Source organism: Engraulis encrasicolus, chromosome 15, assembly GCF_034702125.1.
Source record: "Engraulis encrasicolus isolate BLACKSEA-1 chromosome 15, IST_EnEncr_1.0, whole genome shotgun sequence".
NCBI lineage: Eukaryota > Metazoa > Chordata > Actinopteri > Clupeiformes > Engraulidae > Engraulis > Engraulis encrasicolus.
The window spans coordinates 10,888,174-10,903,242 of NC_085871.1; the positions used below are offsets into that span (position 1 = coordinate 10,888,174).

Here is a 15,069-nt window from a genome sequence, read left to right on the forward strand (position 1 = left end):
TCTTTGGTTGCATGCACAATTACTGTATATAAAGAAAATGGCATGTAGTAACAACTTCAAGCGATACAATCAATGGCAAAGAGTAAAATGTTTTAATAATGATGAAATGCAAGTGATCTGGCCTTGCAGAGTGAAAGCCTAGGGCAGGTGTTAATAGTTGTGGCAGGTGCTAACTAAGTACTGTTCAGGAGGTGGGTTTTTATTATTATGATGACTTAAAAAGCATCAGTGCTTGGCCACTCTGTATAGGATAGGAGAAGGTGCTAATAAACTTTTGTAGAGTCATAAGTACCTATGAAAGTGTGCCTTTTCTTACCATGGATAAAGAGTTTAATGACTTGGCACGTAGGATTGGTAATTTGGTGTACTTGGTAAATTGGTAATTGCCTTGACCACATACGTTTCTGTTGGGTCAGTTTTGTTTTTGTACTCACAACACACTTCTCAATTTATCTTTTGGTTGACTATAAAAACATACTTTTTACATGTCACAGAAGCCCAATGTCACAGTACATTTTATCCGTTACCAGCACTAAGGGATACTTCAATGTAGATGAAATTTTAAAATGATTAACTAATTAATTAAACCTGACTTCTCTTAAACTGCAGTGAAATTAATGAACTAGGTTGAAAACAGGTGCCACTCTTTAAGATATTGTTCTACTGGTAGGGAATGGAAATAATAAAGACAATTTCATAACACCTTGTACCATAATATTTTCCTGTAAGATGGTTTTCCAATTTCCGGGGTAAAGGCCTTTTTTTGGCTTTTTAAGGCGCCAGATATCTCCTTGTGACCGGACTTTGTGCACATTCCCAGGTGCAGAACAAACAAATGAGCTTCTTGAAAATGTTTGCATTCTCCTTAATATCTTTACCTCAGCCAAAGAGTTTATGTTTTCGCTCCCAAACTCAAAGTTATGAGGATTCCACAGTGTGTAGATGTTATGGCATCAGTGACCCCATGGCCTTGGCGGAGTTTGCTCTCTGGGTGCTTCTAGTTTTCTCTTTTTATGTTCTTTTCTTTCTGAGAGTCACCATGAAACAACGGTTTCACCACCTATTTGAGCAGGCAACAAAAAAATAAGAAAGTGACAGAGAAATATTTGTTGGTTATTACCAGTAGGCCTATAGTGTGTTGTGCAACTATGACAAAGCATACAATATTTCCAAGCAAATAGTCAGCCTCAAAATAAAGGGGTATGTGTGCTGGGACAAAACAACAATGTCATAATGCGCACCATGCCTTATGACCGCGGTGCCAGCCAATTCTTGGGTTGCAGCTGACGTCATAGTGCTGCCCCTGGTGACGATCTACAGCTGCTGGTGGACAACCCTGGCTTGGAGTTGTCACAGGGAATTTGTTCCGGTGTTCTGTCGATACGAGCTCCCAGTTGAGATGAGCTCCTTTTCAATACTGCGCATGCGCATCACCACGAATCGCATTTCCCGGGGGATTGACCATCGATTTGAGCTACCGCAGTTTCATACAAAGTTTGGAGATGGATGAGCAGGAGCAATCAGTCTAATTAAGAATATTCTGTCGAACATCGAACAAATGTACTTTTGAATGGGTTTCAATGGCTCCAAGCCAGGGTTGTCCACCATTTCAAATTCGAGCGCTCCAGTGAAGGGGCATTCTGACGTAACTGCAACCCAAGAATTGAATAAAATGGCCTACAACAGGGTTTCCTAATCTGGGGTGCGTGCACCCCTGGGGGTGTGCGGCCTGTCTTAAGGGGGTGCGCGAGCTGAATAGAGCAATGGCGATATGGTAGTTTTTATCCAGTATTAATGAACTCTAAGTAGTTTTTATTGTATGGTGCATTGTATGCTAGAAGGGTCCATCTGAAGTGTAGTTTAATTCCAAGGCTATTGGAAAAGAGGATTCCCCAAAAACGACTGTGCTTAATATGCAGTGAATGAGCAGTGAATCCATACTTGCGTGGCCATCAGCACACCAAAATATTCGCTCAGGGGGTGCGCGAACCACATTGAAATGTACAAGGGGGTGCACGGGCAAAAATATTTGGGAACCCCTGGCCTACAAGATCAATATTTCAGGCAGTTAAAGGAACAGCCCACACTTTTTTATTTTCACATATTTGCGGTATTTTAAAATATTAGTCATGAATGTGCATATCATTTTCCTCAGTAGATTTATTTGTATCAGAATTATTGGCATAATCAATGGAAGTACATGGAACCATTAGCACCAAGGCACAAGTGATCACTGGACGAGAGTAAATAGCCGTTTTGCTATACAGTTAAACTAGGCAATGCAAACACAAAGAGAGAAAATCCTGTGTATGTATTCTCACATTTTACTAGGGCTTAACTACAAATGAGCCATTTCTTGAAATAACTGCAGCATATGATATACTAGCAATCCTCACTAATAGTCCTACTTGGGCTATACTGTAGCTCTATGTCAAGGCTATTAACACCTGCACCAAACCTACTATATACAGTGAGTGGCCAAGCCATGCCATTGATGCTGTGTCTTACAATAAAAGGCACACCTGCGTTCCTGAACAGTGCTAAGCAGCGCTTTGTGTCACAGCTATTAACACCCATTATTAGCACCTGCCATCAACCTGAACTCCAATCACTTTTGTTATGCCATGTTACTCTTCCCATTTCTGCTCACAGTTCAAAAACACACAACACAGCAAGTTTTTTTCAAAGTGTGCGGTTTGATTTTTCAAATCACCATCAGATATTTGGTATACTGTAGTGTCATAGTGACCAGCTGGAACATTTTTCAGTATGGCCAAATGAATACGTACAGTACACTCATGTATTGGGCCCAACAAACACGTGCACCACAGACTACCTGCTGCTCCTTGCCCGTGTGTGTGCAGTGTGTGCTCCCTTCTGTCTTCCTCTCACTGTGAGTCTGTGTTTGACTTTTGTCCTGGGCCCAGCAAAAGATGTCAGTGGCCCTGTGAGTGCACATTAGTGGGCTCCCATCTCTTATCTTCCTCCCTCCCATTTTTTTTTCTTGCATGTTCACAGCAGCAGTACAAGTGTTGGTGGTTGTGTGTGTGTTTGAGCGGATGTGTGTGTGCGTGTGTGTGTTTGCGTGCATGTGTGTGTGCAACTGTGGTTCAAACAAGTGAAACACACATAACATCTCTACAGAGCACCCTTTTCTTGTATTTATATACATTTCATCAGCACGAGAACAGGACATTTACACATACAGAATTTAGTTACAGAAAATACGTTTGTATATTTAATAGACGAGATGGGACATCATCAAGATGATAAAGTATTTATAAAATATATTTCATGATCTATTCGGAGTAACTATAGTTGTAATCCTGCGCTATATAAATACATGTTGTATTGTATTGTAAAAGTAGATTAATTATAAGTTAAGTCAAACTGCACTGGGGATGGTTAAGTTGGAGATAATGCCCCCTCTCTTTAGTTTGAATTGACTGCTAAATGCTGATTGGCAGGTGTCCTAATGTTGAAGGGTGTGTCTCTGCATGCATGCTCCCCATTGGCTGGAAGAAATACATAAGTGAATCAAGGTGGACATAGGGAATCATTACCTTGAGGAACCTTGAAGCTCAGCAGCTACTACTTCCAAACCTTGGGATTGTAGGCTACACCTGGAATTTCACTTGTGAATGGGTATGGTGCAATTTTACTGGGTTTAAGTGTTGTGTTTTGTGTGAGTGCTTCTGATGTAATGTTTACTGTCATACATTTCACCTCATGCCATAGTTTTACATGGCCATGTACTAGTTCACAATTTGGGACAACACTGCAGGATTTTGCTTGAATTCGTTTTATTATTTTTGCTTACATTGCCATTGCACCATTGTTGCATTACTGCTGGTATTTGCAGATAATGACTTCCAAGAGGTTGGCCGGACAGAGCTACACGAAGGAATGGAAGAGGGCACGGCGAGAGACGTTGAAGGTGCTAGAACTGGACAGCGCAGAGCTGGACTCAAGAGATGCGGCAAGGGCAGAGCAAGACGCACAAGAAGCAGTGAGGCTATATGAGCAATATGGACCAGCTCACGTGCCACCACGTGAGTATATTTTCTATATGCACTGTATTGAACAAAAAGCGAGGATATTGCTGCGCTCTAGATGTTCAGAGAAATAAGTAGGTGCGTGGACCCAAAGGAACAGTTCAAGGTGAGAGTAGGTTCTAACACTGAATAAGACACTAAGGTCAAGCGTAAGGAGGTTTTTTCTCAGAGCAGAGTAGAGCAGAGTAAAGCACAACAATTACCTCCTCCTAATGTATGTTCTCTACAAGTCTTCTGTTGTCCAGTCTTGCACTTTAAATGTCTGTATGAGCACTGTCTATGTCCATACTGTCTTATGTCCATGTATAAGTACTGTCTATGTCTATACTGTCTATGTCCTTACCTAGATTAGTCTATGTCTGAATGGGAAAGCAAGAAATGACATTTCAGGTAAAAAAAAAGCATGCACATGCTAATTCAATACTTGGAAAGTATTTTGAGATACAGTCTAAAAGATGGTAGCCTCTTTGTGCAAATGGGCCAACTGACAGGCCCGTTGACACTTTGGACAGACTCAAACTACCTTGTGACAGCATTGCTATGGCATTACAGAGAGCCTGAAGTAGCATATTTAGACTTGGTTATACAGTTTTGAGGACAATAAGGTTATAACATGGGCTCTGTGCAAAGGAGTTGTATTGACACTAGCCGACGCCGTTAACACTGCATTTACACTGTGTCGATTGTAAATGCTCTCTGTAAACAGCTGTTTTGGTGTCTCCACTCATAGATCCCTACTTGAGAGTGGGCCAAAAGCGCTGGCGACGGGATTGGATGGATTTGCCATGTGTTGAGACAGAAGATGACACACTTCAACTGAGGACGCGCAACAAACCGCCAAGGAGCTTCTGGGACTCCTCCAGTGATGGTAAGATTTAGTCAGGGCCCAGTCGTGGCTCAATCGGCTGGGCACTGCACGGCTACACTGGCGACCCGGGTTTGATTCCGGCCTGGATCATTTGCTGAGCCTTCCCTGTCACCTCTCATACTGGTCTATCGTAGAGACAAATAATAAAATTGGGCTCGACTCTGAGTTGAGCAGAACCACAACACATTATCTTGTGCAAAACATTCCACAATCAGGTTTTCCACAATCTGTTTTGAGTAGTTGGTTTGTTGACAAATATTCAAATGTTACATACATGCCATGTGCCATAAGCCAGACGATCATCAAATAAAATATCACTTCTTACATATATGGCACGGCTCTTTGTTTATCTTTTCCTATTTGGTCATCACCAATAAAGGGATTGAACACATGTGATCTACACTGTTCAGTGGTTGTTTACCAGATATATGGTCTATTTTTATTTGCAGATGATTCCACACCAATGGTGAGAAAGCACAACAGAATTGTTAACACATCTGAAAGGCCCATGGGTAAGTTAACCATCATGAAGTCAAGTCAAGTGTACTTAATTGTCAAAAAATCTATTTAACAGGGTTAGCACAAACGTTTGAAATTGCCTTTGACCACTCTCCAATGTGCAGTTAAACTAAGCAGATAGTAAGACATTGACAATAATCACACACACACACACAACTGATTAAGGCTTGGCCATCACGATTAAGGTGACATGCATAAAGAGGGTAACGTGAGTTCCTATTAAACCTATGAGCCCACCATAAACAATGTATATATTGCTGCATTTTTGTTGTTTGTTCTACATTATTTGTATACTGCTTTGTATGTTCTCTTTGTAAAGCATCTGCTCAATGTGATGTGATAAATGAACTTGTGAATGAAATGATCCGCTGTCTATTTAGGTATACCAACACCACTCAGAGCCAGTGGCTCGTCTAGGCACGCCAGTCCAGTCTGTCAACCAGACTGTAGACAAAAATTGGGAGGACCCCTCAATCAAGTCCAAGGTAGTTCAAGTAAAATGTTTTCCAGCTTTAAATTTTCCATTTACGTACATTATGATTAAAAAATTGTAATCAAGAGGGCAAAAAAAATAACATTTTGTTTTCCAAAACTCCCAGCAATTGCTCATGGTGGAGAGAAAGATGCTTCAAATATGGCACACATGGAGAGAAGTAAGTACTTTTTAACAAACGCTCACTACTATAAATATTGACACATACTGTATGCTCACATATGAATGTATGTTATTGTATTAACTAAAATTAATTCCATTGCAAATATCCCTGCAGTGATGGAAGAATTCACAAGCAGCTTGATGGGGAGTGTGGGGGCTTTAAAGAGAAGTAAGTACTGTACACACACTTGCCTTGCCTAAGAAATTTTTTAAAAATAATGTGTTCGGTTATGTAGATTTTTCCCATACATAGACCATTCATTCACACCTACATGGTCAGTGGAAACACTGTTATAAATCATATTGTTTATTATGTATAATACAAAATATAGAATTATAAATTGTAACTTCTATAATCTATCTATGCATTAAATTATAATGATTTTATTTATTATATAACATGAATTCCATAACAACTCTTCCTGTAGGCATGGAGGAACACATGGGTCAAATGAGCAAGAGGATGGATGCCTTGGAGGCTGTAGCCAGGAGCCTGACCTCTCGTGTAAACATGCTGACCACTCAAATGGACTCGCCTCAGTCTGATCCCCAGCCCCAGTCTCCTCTGCAGCCCCAGCCCCAAGCTCATCTGCTGCCCCAGCCTCAGGCTCCACTGCAGCAGGATGATGTGTTGTTGGGCCCCTGCAGCACGGTGGAGGAGCTTGTGGAGATGGACACGAGTTTGGCCCAACCAGACAAAAAGAACAGCATGGTAACCGATTGTCCATAATTGTATAAACCAAATTCCCATTATATCCATCCTTATTATCCACAGTTAGAAGGACCGTGCCATTACTATTTTTGTAGCAGTTACTAGTGTTCAATAATTTAGAAGGGCTATGGACAGTGTAACCAGAATTAATTGACAGGAAATGTTGAGGAAGTAGGACAAACATTGAAATGTGCCGGGTTAGTGGGTATGGTCTCACCTCGTTCTGATCCCTTGTGTCTTTTACAGCAACATTTCCTTGGAAGAATTGGAGGGAAAAATGTGGGGGATGCCATTAGACGCATTGTGCGGCGAGTGGCAACAAACAACGTCCTGTCCCAGTACAGCCTGAGGGGGAGAAGGGACAAAAAGTCCTTCCAGGACTTAAGGCTCTACAAGATTATAATTGGTAATTTATATTATATTTATATCCAAAGGAACTGTCTACCCTTTTTCATTTTCACATATTTGAAGTACTTCCAAGTATTGCATGCGTATATAATTTTCTTCTCAGTGTGTTCAGTACTTAGATGTATTAGCATTATAATTGTTAGCATGGGTTATTATGATTTATATTTAAATCTGTAATTTATATATTGTTCATATCAGTTACTTTGTATATGCAATGCTATATAAGATTCATATTTGTAACTTTTAGTGGCCTGTATGAAGAATTTCCCTGACCAGACGGAGGCATCGATAGAGAGATGCATAGGCGACGCGCTCAAGTTTTCTCCACACAGACGGTAAATTAAATTGTTGTCTCTATTTTCTCAGATGTTTAACATTCAAAGTAATTAAATAAACATGGTACCAATCTTAAAAATATCAATCTTGTTAATGTTACAGTTGGTAGTGTTTAACCATCTTGTTGTTCCTTCTTTCTAGGTTAGTTGGTCAGATTAAGCAGGAGTAAGACCACACACCATAGCACCACTGTCAACACATCAATATCCCGATGCACCAATCGCCTTCTTTTTTGTAATAGTTTTATTTTACTTTTTTACTATTATATAATTTTCCTCCCTGTCTGTCATGTTTTTGCATGTGTTCTATTAGTCTATTTAGTGCATTGTACACAGTATGGGGATGTTGTATTGCTGCATCTGGTATTTTGTGACACACTTTTGTTTATTAAAATGTCATCAGGCATTTTATTAAATGTGTATTTTCTACCTACTCTGCCCATTGTGCCAGTTCATTCACCATTGCCTGTTCTCAAGTAACTTTGTCATATCATATTCAACCGAAGTCTAACAAAAATATAAAAATATCATGCTACAGATACGGTATACAGCATCATGAAGGAATGGAACCAAATATGTAACCAATAGTGGAATTTTAGGGCAATGAATGTTGATGGACCAACATATATATCAGACAACAGTTGGGGAATGTTACAAGAATGTTGAGGGAACTAAGCAGAAATGTAATAATACTGCCACCCAAAATATCCATAAGTAATGGCTAGGGAATGTGGAAGGCTTATGTAAGTTGAACATTTCTGGGAGTAAAGAATTGTCAGGGGAGTAGGGAACCGATTTGCTGCATATCCAAAAGCAAATTGCTCTAGGTGTGTGTGTGCGTTTGCGCATGTGTGCATGCATCTATGTGATGGTGTCAGGGTAGCTACCAATAAAATACAGGTTTTTAGCACACCCAATAGGGATTACTGTGTGTGACACATAGACATTTCCACTTGTCTCCTGTCAGTCAGTGTCTGCAATGCACTCAGAATGAGGACCAGAGTGAGCATACACACACACACACCTCTGAATATTCTACAAGTGTGAATGGGCTCAGGTGTGGTAGAGAGATTAGGAGTTGCACAGGTTAGGATTCAGTTGCATTAGCGTGTGTGTGTGTGTGTGTGTGTGTGTGTGTGTGTGTGTGTGTGTGTGTGTGTGTGTGTGTGTGTGTGTGTGTGTGTGTGTGTGTGTGTGTGTGTGTGTGTGTGTGTGTCAGATGGCCATGTCTCTTGGGGTGTGTGGAGAGTGCTGCTTGTCATAGCGATGTGTGAAATAGGGACTGATTGGAGGGGTGAGGTGTGGAATGGGGAGTGTGTGTGCAGGGGCGTGGGGGGTGTCAATTTCCTGTCACTCTGTGTGTGTGTGTGTGTGTGTGTTTGTGTTTGTGTTTGTGTTTGTGTGCCTTGGCACCGATTCAGAATGGATTGGAATGTCCTAGTGAAACTATAATACAGTCCAGATGTAACCAGAATATAGCCCTCATTTGTCCAAAATCTGCCCCTAACCTAAAACACTATAGAATACACATAGTATATAGTTTGATAATATAGCTACTACACAATAGAGTAGAGTAACTTTATTGATTCCCGGGGGGAAATTAAGGGGGAAATATACAAAATGTGTAGAATGCACACACTCGAAAGCAGGAGACTGAAAGCACACACTCGTCAGTGCAACATATTGTACGCATGAGGTAATTTATAGCACAGAATAGAAAAAATAATGCAGCTTGTCAAGAGCTTTTGAATTGCACAGTGCCAGTGCACCACAGCAAGGTGGAGAGGTAGAGCATGTTTGATTTGGCATCAAACACTTCAGTCCATTAGCTCGCTGGAATTACGGAAATTATAATGGAATTGAATTACATAAATGTTCAACTCAACAACTCAGTGTTTATTATTTTGTTTTGTGGTGTGTGTGCGTGTGCGTACCTGTGTGCGTGCCTGTCTGCGCTCATGCAGGTGTGTGTGTATGAGAGAGAACATGCATGTGTGTGCCAGACAGTGTGAGACACAATGTGAGAAAAGAAAAGAAAACGCACACAGACAAAAGTCAACATGATTGTGGAGTCCATTATCGACTCTGACCTGTTGCATGTCATTAGCGGATTATTGTGGAGTGAACTTTAGAGAGCATAAAAATAGACTCATCAATTCCTTCATTGAGTGAACTGGAGAGAGAGGAATTGGTAGTGAAGAACAAACTCTGAAGTGGTTTTCAGTCACCCCCCCCTCACTCATTAAGAACTATTTGCATTTTTGTTGCACTTCACTTCACTTTAAAGTCCGTCACCCAAGCTCTTTATTGGAAGTGGGGTGTAGAGCTTCATGAACAGCAGCATCCAATAGAGATGCACTGATACCGATACTGGTATCGGTATCGGCTCCCGATACTGCTCATTATACTCGTACTCATACTCGTCAAGCACTTGCCGATACCAGCTATGAGTACTACTATTACTCAAAACAATGCAAAATCTTGTCATGTTCTGTGGACTTGAAATCAGCATGGAAAAAAGTGCCACCTCATACATTTACTAACATTTAAATCTACATGGAAATGGACAATAAAAATATCACACGTGGAAAAAACAAGGCCATGCATTTATTTTCATTGTATTTTGGTGGTAAAAGGTATCGGTATCGGTACTCGGTATAGGCAAGTACACACATTAATGTACTCGTACTTGTATCGGTTTTCAAAAAAGTGGTATCGGTGCATCCCTAGCATCCAAGTACTTGTGATGCATGACAGGCACTATCCAAAGTTCCATTTAAATGCAATTTTCATACACGGTCATTCTTTGCCAGTTGAACAAAACTCACTTACTCAAAACTCACTTGCAGCTGAAAATGTTCTGACAATATTACTGGGTATTCCGTACTCCAGACATCCAAGAGAAAGGATTGAAGTGAAGTGGCATCCTTTCCATGTTACAGGCCATTTTATACACCGATCCGAGGAAACAACCGGAAGTAAAGTGGCCGCCACTGCTCAAGTTCTCCCTGAAGACATGTCATCATGATCATCGGGTGTTACCATGCCAGTTAGCCTGTCTGCCCAGTAGGTCTGCCCAGTGTAGCCTGTGTTTACGTGTCCTACATTAGGCCTATTACATCCTATATTAGGCCTACATCAATTTATAAATTCTAATACTTCATGATATAGCTTCATCAGAATTTCACATACTTCCCCCACGCTCAGATGAACATGAAGCATGAAAAGTGTTATGTAAAGCGATGACGAAGGCTAGTAGTTTAAAGTCCGTCACTTTAAAGTCCGTCACCCAAGGTCTTTATTGGAAGTGGGGTGTAGAGCTTCATGAACAGCAGCATCCAATAGAGATGCACTGATACCGATACTGGTATCGGTATCGGCTCCCGATACTGCTCATTATACTCGTACTCATACTCGTCAAGCACTTGCCGATACCAGCTATGAGTACTACTATTACTCAAAACAATGCAAAATCTTGTCATGTTCTGTGGACTTGAAATCAGCATGGAAAAAAGTGCCACCTCATACATTTACTAACATTTAAATCTACATGGAAATGGACAATAAAAATATCACACGTGGAAAAAACAAGGCCATGCATTTATTTTCATTGTATTTTGGTGGTAAAAGGTATCGGTATCGGTACTCGGTATAGGCAAGTACACACATTAATGTACTCGTACTTGTATCGGTTTTCAAAAAAGTGGTATCGGTGCATCCCTAGCATCCAAGTACTTGTGATGCATGACAGGCACTATCCAAAGTTCCATTTAAATGCAATTTTCATACACGGTCATTCTTTGCCAGTTGAACAAAACTCACTTTCTCAAAACTCACTTGCAGCTGAAAATGTTCTGACAATATTACTGGGTGTTCCGTACTCCAGACATCCAAGAGAAAGGATTGAAGTGAAGTGGCATCCTTTCCATGTTACAGGCCATTTTATACACCGATCCGAGGAAACAACCGGAAGTAAAGTGGCCGCCATTGCTCAAGTTCTCCCTGAAGACATGTCATCATGATCATCGGGTGTTACCATGCCAGTTAGCCTGTCTGCCCAGTAGGTCTGCCCAGTGTAGCCTGTGTTTACGTGTCCTACATTAGGCCTATTACATCCTATATTAGGCCTACATCAATTTATAAATTTTAATACTTCATGATATAGCTTCATCAGAATTTCACATACTTCCCCCACGCTCAGATGAACATGAAGCATGAAAAGTGTTATGTAAAGCGATGACGAAGGCTAGTAGTTATAGATGTCTAATAACAGATTGCAGCTAGCTTTAGAACACAATCTTTCTGACAATTATCTGTGAAAGTCACAGAATTACCCACATGAAAAATTAACTGAATAATTATCAATGTGCAGTGAAATGTGTCTTTGATGGTGTCTGGTAATAGCTTAAGACTTCATCTGGCCCCAGCGACATGTGTCATCTCTCAGCGGCGAGGCTTCTTACTTAATTGGGATGTTCGCCATAAATGCCCTGAGCTTGTCAGATAAGTAATTAACCTGTCAACCTGCTACGTCTTAAACACATACATACTATATGGGGGAAAATACAACAATAGACAATAACGCACGCACGCACGCACGCACGCGCACGCGCACACGCACGCACGCACACACGCACATACAATCTTTCAATCTTTTCTTGTTTTTAATTTATCTGATCTATCTTTTCTGTTATCTACCAATTACTGTGCATATCTAGGTGATAGTTATGCAATAAGGTTATGCACATGTCATTTAAACACACCATCTGAAGAGAGAAACACAAAAGAGAGAAAAAAAGACGTATTGTAGGTTATTTCTTGTTTTTTTTGTTCTTGTACTGTATGTATATACTTAATTACCTATACCAATATTAGAAGGAGCAGGGAGCAAGCGTTTCATTGTATTTATGTTGCCATCAGCTTGTTTATATTTGATTTGTTATGTCATGGATGTTATGTCATGAATTTATGCCGTTGTGTTGAACGTGTTAGTATGTTGTGCGTTATGGTCTTGTGTTGATTGTGCTTGTACTGTACAGGAAAGAATTAGACAACTTCTCTGTTCTACATGTTTATTATGAATAATAACTGTAATATTAATAACTGTATTTGTATAGCACAATTCTTTTTTTTGGTCTTTTTGACTTTATTTATAATAGGACAGTGAAGGTGGTGACAGGAAGCGAGTGGGGAGAGAGAGATAGGGAAGGACCGGCAAAGGACCCGGGCCGGGAATCGAACCCAGTTCAGCCGCATGGTAGACGAGTGCCCTACCAGTTGGCCACGGCAGGGCCTGTATAGCACAATTCATACAAGACATCCAGCTCAATGTGCTTAACAGTGTAATTAACAGTAATGTTAAAAACAAAAACAGTAAAATCAAATGAAAGAGAAAAAAGTAAGATAAAATAGATAAGAGAAATAAAATAGATCCGTAAAATCTGTGTTCGAAGACTTGTTTAGTGCATATTTAGCTGGTAGCTGGCCGTGGTCCTGAAGTGACTGAAGCTGGGGTTGGACTGGACTCTCGTAAGCTGTCTCTCGCGCATTATGTATCTCTCTCTCAAATACATTAGACAATGACTTTTAGTTAATGCAGCTATTTACATGTAGGCCTATGTGCTCTTGCTGTCTCTGTCTCTGTCTCTGCTATGCCCTGTCAGCTCAGAACAGGAAACTGAGAGTATAATTCATACAGGCCTGCTGAAATTGGAAAACGTGTCCTGGTCTAATAGGTCTGGGTTTCTGCTGCAACACTTGGATGGTAGGGGCAGAAAGTGTCAGCAGCATGAAAACATGCTCCATCCTGCATCACATCAATGGTTCAGGTGGTTTGTGTAATGATGTGGGGGGTATTTTCTTGGCACACTTTGGGCCCTCTAGTAATAGTTGCAATGCCATAACCTACTCGAGTGCGGCTGCACTTCTGATGGCAAAAGGTGGTCTACAGGACCCTGTTTCTCGAAAGCATCATTGCTATCCAGTTAGTAGCTTAGTAGGTTGTCTATGGGAAATTGCATTGCAACCAAGTAAGCTGCTAACTTAGTTAGCAACGACACTGTTGAGAAGCGCATCACTGGTAAGGTGTGTCTAATTAAGTGGCCGATGAGTGTAAACTGCTGTTATGGCCTAGTTATTAGATGCGTCCCACGCATCTCTATAAGAGGCTTTGGTGTCCGTCCGTCCGTCCGTCCGTCCCTCCGTCCGTCCGTCCGCCCTCCCGTGATGCGTTTCTGAATTGTGATTCCCTCTTGTGATTCCCTCTTGTGTCCACAAGGTGGCAGTCGCTCAGTGGAGTGGCAGAGCTCAGTTTTGGCCTGGAGCTCATGCGTGCAAACCAAAACGTCTACCATAATGGTTAGCAAACCGGCTACGCAGCTGATTGATTGCATTATCTGACAACTGCAGAAGCACAGAAGTCTGTATGCATATTCCATCCATGTGTGCCATGTGTGCTAGCCGAGTTCCTAAACATTCACACAAAGACGTCTTCAGATAAGGAGGATAACTGTCAAGCGCCACACTCAACAAACTCTTCATGGTCAATAACACCAAGCGGAGCACAAAAAATAGGAAGGCATGAGACATTTGCAGATAGCGTTTCCTATGTTCAGTGTTGTTAGACTACACAGCGTCACCACTCAAAAGAAACAACACCCTTTGAAAACAACAGCCCGAACACCGGCAATCCCCTGTATTTTTTGACAATGCTGTGAGAAGTGCAGGCAAGAGAGCAACTCGCGCTTTGAGCGTGGGTGGAGGAGATTACTTCGATACTTCGATTAACGCGAGCACAGGGAGAGTGAAGGCTGTGTTACTGTTGATCATACGCACACGCGTCTTTTAAAGGGTTTGTTCGGGGCGACCGCTTCACAGAGAGCGCGCTTTTCGGTTTATGCAGTAAATGTCTCATTGATTAGTTTATGGAACTTACGGTTTGTCTGTTACGGTCCACGAAGACAATATCCACGTGAAAACGCAAACGCCTGCAAACCACTGTTTTGACAGAAAGACAGTTCACCTGTCGCCTAGGCCTACTCTGTTTTCTTCCCAAAGCGGCATTTAAAAGTATTCCATGAAATCCAACATCAACGTCACTTCAAATAGGTGACAGCATCATGCACACACATGAAATAACACTTCAGTGAGGGGGGGACATCACTGCTCTCATATTAAAGTGAAAAGAGAATTTCACATTTTAGTTTATTTAATGTAGGCCTATGCAAAATTGCAAATAGCCTATTCATTGAAATCTGTCCAGAAAGGGTTGTAATGTTTGCCTGTTTTTTATGTTTGTAATTATTTAAAAAAAAAAAAAAAAAAAAATCGTGATAAAAAAAACATAAATAACAAAAATAGAGATTTTATGTTAAAAAAAAATGTGATATGGGATGGGCCGATGGCCCCCCTAGCTAAATTCGCCTTAGGTCCCCAAATTGCTAAATGTAGTGTAAGGGATTATTTTGAAAAGACAGTAACATGTAATCAGCAATGCATTACAGTTTTTCAGTAACTTG

The 15,069-nt window shown here is 40.9% G+C and overlaps 1 long non-coding RNA gene across 1 annotated transcript; it reads left to right on the plus strand.

Moving 5' to 3' along the window:
• Positions 1-7,369: 7,369 nt before the first annotated feature.
• Positions 7,370-7,985, plus strand: LOC134464443 (uncharacterized). Its single transcript, XR_010037900.1, has 2 exons — positions 7,370-7,552; positions 7,695-7,985. It is a non-coding gene; the product is annotated as an uncharacterized LOC134464443 (long non-coding RNA).
• Positions 7,986-15,069: the final 7,084 nt, after the last annotated feature.